This window comes from Chiloscyllium plagiosum, chromosome 8 (genome assembly GCF_004010195.1).
Source record: "Chiloscyllium plagiosum isolate BGI_BamShark_2017 chromosome 8, ASM401019v2, whole genome shotgun sequence".
Lineage (NCBI taxonomy): Eukaryota > Metazoa > Chordata > Chondrichthyes > Orectolobiformes > Hemiscylliidae > Chiloscyllium > Chiloscyllium plagiosum.
The window spans coordinates 22,007,925-22,015,498 of NC_057717.1; the positions used below are offsets into that span (position 1 = coordinate 22,007,925).

General features: G+C 43.5%; 1 long non-coding RNA gene across 1 annotated transcript in view; it reads right to left on the minus strand.

Moving 5' to 3' along the window:
* The window catches only part of LOC122552106, a 20,518-nt gene extending 13,935 nt beyond the window's left edge, over positions 1-6,583 (minus strand). Inside the window, exon 1 of the long non-coding RNA XR_006312297.1 lies at positions 6,500-6,583. This is a non-coding gene — a long non-coding RNA (uncharacterized LOC122552106). The remainder of the gene's footprint in view (positions 1-6,499) is intronic.
* Between the last annotated feature and the right edge of the window lie 991 nt (positions 6,584-7,574).

Here is a 7,574-nt window from a genome sequence, read left to right on the forward strand (position 1 = left end):
GACGGGAAAGTGACTCAAGGATAAAGACCTGCAGATAGGACCGAGGGGCTGTGACCACAATCTGATCAGCCACAACCTTAGTGTCTGGTTGGGCAGGGACCCACTCCTGTTCCTCAGTCCTAGTTCGCCCCATTCCATTCAACCCCTCAATCCGCTACTCAGAAGCAGTTGGAGACCACTTCCTCCTACTGCTTGATGCACAGAAACCGAGGTGACTATTCAGCCCCTGAATACAGTCAAACATGATTTGGTGTGGATTGGAAAACGTTCTTGAGAATAAGAGTTGGTTTTACTGTAAAACAGTCCTCTCCTTTCTCTTTACAGAAGTTTCCCTGTCTCTATTTATTTGTCATGTTGTTGATTCAGATTCACAGTGACTAATGACGCCATACTGCTCATAAATATTGCTCATAAAATCCTCTGCTCTCTTTGACTGCAGCATTCCTTCACAGGACAGCCAGGAAACTAACAACGATGAACCTTCCAATAACAGAATTCAAGAAGATGGGAAGCAGGATAGGTCATTCAGCCCTTACTGCCTGCCTCTCCCTTCAATAACATCATGGCTGATCTGCCCTATACCCCAACTCCCGCAGCGCCTGCCGTGTCAAACATCCATCCATCCCTGTCTTCCAACTATCTCAATGATCTACCTCCCCAACCTCTCTGGGATAGAGAAGTCCCGATGGTCACACCCCTCTGTGAGAAGGATACACACCACACACATACACCGTGACCTATTGACATGAACAAAATATATACAAACCAGGTAATAGTGATTGGCCCTGACAACAAGGCAGTGTTTAACCGAGGATGGTATCAAGTAACCTGAAGAAAATTGAACATAATGGAAATGAAGCGTAACCTCCCCTCCGTTTGGAGTGATTCAACACAAAGAAGATGTTTGTAGTTCTTCGATATGTACCACCTCAGTCTGGGGACATCTCTGCGGGAGATCCACAGCACAAACATCCTCATTTGCACCTCGGTGTCTTTCCCCCATCAGAATCTCAGAAGCGGAGGTGGTGACTAAAAATCATGTAATGTTCGGAACAATGTGCCCCCTCAGCTCCTGAAGCCATCTGTGTCCATGTGCAGGAAAACCGGACAGCATTCAGGCTTATGCTGTTGAAGTGTCGGTAATATGCGTGTAACAGTCCAGCTGGACACGATGGTGCTCATTCAGCACCTCAAGCTCACTTCACAGGAATATGAGGAGGTCATTACGCCCATCAGTGCTATTGGATAAGAATAGGGATAGCCCATTCATTCTCTCCTGACTATCACACAGGAAGATAAGGAGCCCAGTCAAACACATTGAGCTGCTAAACAGGATCCACGGGTTGGTTGCCCAGTCAGGTTCTTGAGCGTCTCCCATGACATCAGGAGGTGACCATTCAGCCGCTCAAACCCCTTGTACAGATAGAGGAGAATGTTATCTACGACCAAACATGACAAACCAATGAAACAGAGACTGCACGGATAGACTGCTCCATGCCGTTCCTCCTGGCTCCATTGCTAATGGTACACCACAATGAATACATTAATATGGTTTGTTGACGGTGAGGAGGGAGGATATTTCCGAGAAGGCAGACCGATATTCCCTATGGAGGTCAGAAGTTGTTGGGAATAGCTAACCTTTCCAGGTGTTAGGCATTGCAGCTGCTGACAGATTAGTGAACAATGTGACTTTCAGAGCAGGGTCACACACCAAGTGCACATTGAGGCAATGAGAGTTCATTCAGAGCCTGAAGCTCTCTCCCAACCAACATAGGAGCTTCACAAAGGTACATAAATTACCAAGAAGCACGTATCTTGGGGAAAATGTATTTCTTATGACATCAATATCTATCTCTGAACATAATGTGTGTTCGTCCATCATCTTCAAGTTTCAATGCAGTCACCTCTTATTCGCTCACCGTGCTACAAATTAAACATACGTTTCCTTCACACTCTTTTCATGTTACAATCATCCCAGAGATTATTCTGATAAAACAGTTTTGCACTGCCTCTGTGACAAGGAGACCATTGAGTTATAAAGGTCAGAAAGTCTGTCCACAAAAGCCCAAATATTGCCTCAACAACACTCCACAACTCCTACACATCATTCATTTTGTAATGAAGGCTGACATTTCATTTCTTGTCCTGGTGAATGGATGCCCGAAATGAATTCTGTTCGATTCGGGTCCTTTTTGGCAAAAGCACTTCCCAACCTCTCACCTTCTAATAAATACAACATGAAAACGAATTTATAAGTTAACAAAAAAAGAACAAAGGAAATCTCCAGCCCAGGAACAGGCCCATCGGCCTCCAAGTCTGAGCCGATCCATATGTACTGTCTAAACCTGTCGGTCAATTCCTAAGAATCTGTATCCCTCTGCTCTCCATCCACTGCATCTGTCCATATGCATCTTAAATGAATCTACCGTGCCTGTCTCTACTACCTCTGCTGGCAATGCGTTTCAAACGCCCACCACCCTCTGTGTGAAGTACTCGCCTCGTGCATCCCCCTTAATCTTTCCACCTCTCACCTTGAAAGCGTGACCTCTCGTTATTGAATCCTTCACACTGGGAAAAAGCTTGTCTCTATCCACCCTGTCTAAACTCTTCACGATTTTGTAAACCTCAATCAGGTCCCCCCTCAATCTCCTTTTTATTAATGAAAGTAAACCTAACCTACTCAACCTTTCTTCATAGCTAGCACCTTCCATCCTCGTAAACCTTCTTTGCACCCTCCAAAAGGCGTCCGTATCCTAGTGATAATGTGGCGACCAGAACATTAGAATTCTAAATCCGGCTGAACCAATGTCTTGTACAATTTTGACATGACTTGCCAGCTCGTATACTCAATACGCCGTCCAATGAAGGCAAGCAAACCATATGACTTCTTGACTACTCTATTCACCTGTGCATCAACCTTCAGATTACCATGAACCTGCACTCCCAGATCTCTCTGCCCAACAACTTTTCTCAAGGCTCTTCCGTTCATTGTATAATTTTGCTCTAGAATTAGTCTTGCCTACATGCATCACCTCACATTTGTCTGGATTGAAATCCATCTGTCACTTTCCGCCCAAATCTCCAGTCCCTCTATATCCTCCTGCATTTTCTGACAGTCCCTTACGCTTTCTGCTACACCAACAATCTTCGTGTCATCTGCAAACTTGCTGATCATACCAACAGTGTCCTTTTCCAGATCATTTATTTATATTACAAACAACAGCTGCCCCAACACTGACTCCTGTGGATCACCACTGGTCACCTTGCACCATTTCGAGAAACTCCCTTCAAATATTCCTCTCTGTCTCCTGTTTCTCAACCAGTTCTTTATCCACCTAGCTAGAACACCCTGCACACCATGTGACTTCAATTTCTCCATTAGTCTACCATGGGGAATCTGATCAAACACCTCACTAAAATCCATGTATATGACATGTACAGCCCTTCTTTCATCTAGCAACTTGTTCACTTCCTCAAATAACTCAATTAAGTTGGTAAGGCACGATCTCCCCTGCACAAAACTATTTTGCCTAACACTGTAAACCCATTCTTTTCTAAATATAAGTAGATCCTATCCCTCAGTACCTTCTCCAGCAACTTTCCCACCACTGACGTCATGCACACTCGTCTTTAGTTACCCAGAATATTCCTACTACCCTTCTTGTACAGGGGGACAACATAAACTACCCTCCAATCCTCCGGCACCTCACCTGTATTTAAGGATTCCACAAAGATATCTGTCAGGGCCCCAGGTATTTCCCCTCTCGCCTCCCTCAGCAAGTTGGGATAGATCCATTCCGGTCCTGGGGATTTGTCCACCTTAATAATCACTAGCCTACCCAACACATCTTCCCTACTTATGTCAGCGTGATCAGGACTAATCAAACTTCTATCTCTAATCTCAACATTCATCATGTCCCTCTCCTCAGTGAACACTGGTGCAAAGTAATCATTCAGAATCTCACCCATTCTCTCGGGTTCGACACACAGCCTTCCTTCGTTATCCTTTCGTGGACCAATCATTTCTCTAATTACTCTCTTGCTTCTTGTATAAGAATAAAATGCTTAGTGATTCTCCTTAATTCTGCTCGCTAAAGCTATTTCATAACCCCTTTAAGCCCGCTTGATTCCTCGTTTAAGACTTGTCCTACTCTTCCGATATTCTTCCAGGGCCCATTCTGTTCTTAGCTGCCGAGACCTTATGTATGGTTTCCTTTTCCTCTTGGCTAGTCGTAGAATTTCTCCTGTCATCCACGGTTCACGAATGTTGCACTTCTTATCCTTTGACTTTAACGGGACATGCCTATCCTGCACTATCTTTAACCTAACTTTCAAAGCCTCCCACGTCTCAAATGTGGACTTCCCTTCAAAGAGCTGTGTCCATTCCACATTTCCGGGCTTCTGCCGAATTTTGATATAATTGGTTTTGGCTCAGTTTAGTACTCCTCCCTTAGGACCACTCTCTTCTTTATCCATGAGTATTCTAAAACATACAGAATTGTGGTCACTGTTCCCAAAGAAATCTTCCACCGCAACATCTACCACAGTCCTGGCTTGTTCCCAGTACTAGGTCCAATATGGCCCCTTCCCTCGACGGACTATTGACATACTGCAGTATAAAACTCTCCTGGACACTTATTACAAATTATACCCCATTCAGACCTCTGACGCTAAGTATATCCTAGTCAATGTTGGGAAAATTAAAATCTCCCATCACCACAACCTATTGCCTCTACATCTTTCCATAATCCGTTTGCCTATTTGTTCTTCTACCACATGCTCACTGTTGGAATACAGCCCCAACAGTGTAACTGCACCCTTCTAATTTCTCAGCTCCACCCATAATGCCTCACTACCTAAGACCTCCATAGTGTGCTCCTTTAGCACAGCCGTGACGTCGTTCTTGACCAGCAATGCAACTCCACCCCTCCCTTTTACTTCCCTCCCTGTCCTGTCTGAAGCATCTATATCCAGGGATCTTTAATTGCCAATCTTCATGCCCTTCCTTCAACTAAGCCTCTGTGATTGCAATGACATGATACTTCCAGGCACTAACCCAAGCCCGAAGTACATCTGCCTTTCACACTATACTCTTTGCATTAAAGTAGATGCATTTTAGGCTACCAGCTTTTTTGTGCTCATCTACTCTCTGTCTACTCTTCCCTTTATGAATGCTATCTTCATAATTCTTACAGTCTCCAATCTCCACATCACTGCCTACTTGTTTTCTCTTCTGGTTCCCAGTCTCCTGCCACATTAGTTTAAATATTCCCAAATGCAGTAGCAAAAAAAACCCACTAAGGACATTGGTTCCAGTCTGGTTCAGATGTAGACCGTCCATTTTGTAATAGTCCCAACTGCCCCAGAACCAGTCCCAATGTCCAACAAATTGAGCTCCTCCCTTCTACACCATCTCTCAAGCCATGTGTTCAACCTTGTTTTTTTTTCTACACTGGCTGACACTGGTAGTAATCCCGAGATCACTACCTTTGAGGTCCTCCTCTTTAACTTCCCTCCTAGCTCCCTGAATTCTTCTTTGAGGACCTCATCTCATTTTCTACTTATATCGTTGGTGTCCATAAGCACCAAGACAACTGGCTGTTCATCCTCCCCTTTTAGAATGCTGTGCAGCTGATCGGTGGCATACCTGACCTGAGCACCTGTGAGGCAACATCCCATCCAGAAGTCCCATTCCGGCCACAGAACCGCCTATCTACTCCCTTTACAAGAGAATTCCCTGTGACAATGGTCCTACGATTCGTTTTACCGCCCTTCTGAACAGCAGTGCCAGCCACGATGCCATGAACCATGCAACTTGCTGCCGTCCCCTGGTAAGTAATCTCCCCCAACAGTATGCAAAACGTTATACCTGTTTTGGAGGGAGATGACGGCAGGGGACATCTGAACTGTCTTCTTACTCTTTTTCTGTCTTTTGGTCACCCATTCACTGTCTCCCTCAGCAATTCTAAACTGTGTTGTGACCAGCTCACTAAACGTGCTATCCACGGCATGCTCAGCATTACGGATGCTCCACAGTGCATCCATCCACAGCTCCAGAGTCGTCATGCGGTCAAACAAGAGCTGAATCTGGACACACTTCTTGCAAGTGTAAGAGTCAGGAGCGTCAGCCACGTTCCTAAGCTCCCACATCAAGCAAGACGCACAGGCCACGGGTCTGAGTGAACCATTGTTGTTTTGCCAAAAGGTTGACATAATACAGTGGAAGTTTATAGTATCCATTTGCCTTACAGACATCTTACATTTCATGATTTTCACTTTTCCATGTGTGTGTGTGGAGAGGGGTGCTGACAAGAATCCTATTGTTATTTTGGTATACTCTAATTACATTCAGGGGTTCAGCTTTTTTTACATGAATATTCATTACTTCGGTGTTTGTTTGGAACTGAGAATTAACCGGAGTTCAGAATGGTTAAGATCATATAACTTGAGCAACTATTTTAAACAAATCTGTATCTGGTCAAATCTTCCAAGTATTGACTCACAGTCCATGACTCACGAAGGAATTAATATAAAGCTGACATGACAAAGAAAGGTTAAAAAAATAACTTCAGAGGACATTGGGGCACTATAGAGAAATATAGGTTAAGTGAATAGTCAAAGACCTGACAAACAGAGCTTTACGTGGATAAAAGTGAAGTTGTCCATTTTGACTGGAAGAAAAGCATTTTGTTTTAAAAGAGGGAGATTCCATAGCTCTGAGATGCAGTGGGATCAGAGTGTAACATTACCTGAATCACAAAGTGCTAGCAGTACGTAATTAGGAAAACGAATAAATGTTTTCCTTTTATCGTGGGGGAATTTAAACACAAAAGTAGAGAGCACTGCTGAGCTTGTATCTTGAATGCTCTCATTCGTATCGGTCACGCTGTTTATGGATGCAAGTAAATACATTGGAGGCAATTCGGAGAATGCTTACCAGAATAATGCTTACAGAATGACTTGTCATACAAAGGGAATTCGGATAGTCTAGGCTTTTGTCAGTTTGTGGCAAGGAGAGGAAGAGGCAAATTAATTGAAACAAGATGTTTCCTCTGACAGAAGAGAGGAGAATGAAGGATTACTTGTCAGTGGTTGCCCATTTAAAACACCTCCAGATGATTTGTTTTCTCTCAAAATGTGGAAACTCTGGCACATTATTAAAGCAGAGCTATGGAATATTTTAAAGCCAAATATAAATAGTTTATTGTTGAGAGAGGGATGGTGAAAGGTGTTCAGGGTAGGCAGGAATGTGGATTTAAAGTTACAATTAATGAGACATATTCATGTTGTATATCTAAGTCATCCCTGTTTGTATGGGATGTGGCAGGTTGATTAAACTGATAAATTGGAGTTTCAATGTAAAGATCCAACAAACAAGTTTATAATGCTGAAATCCTCCAGCTTCAGAGCTTTTTCAATGGTTGAATGTTTCAAGTGTTTGTTTAAAATCACTTAATTTGTGCTGTAACACATATGGAAACTGTGGCACTTCCAAGGCAGAAGAGATTCCAGTAATGAATGCAGTGTTCACAAAGAAAGTTTTAGTCCAATGTGTGACTTAATTAAGATTCATC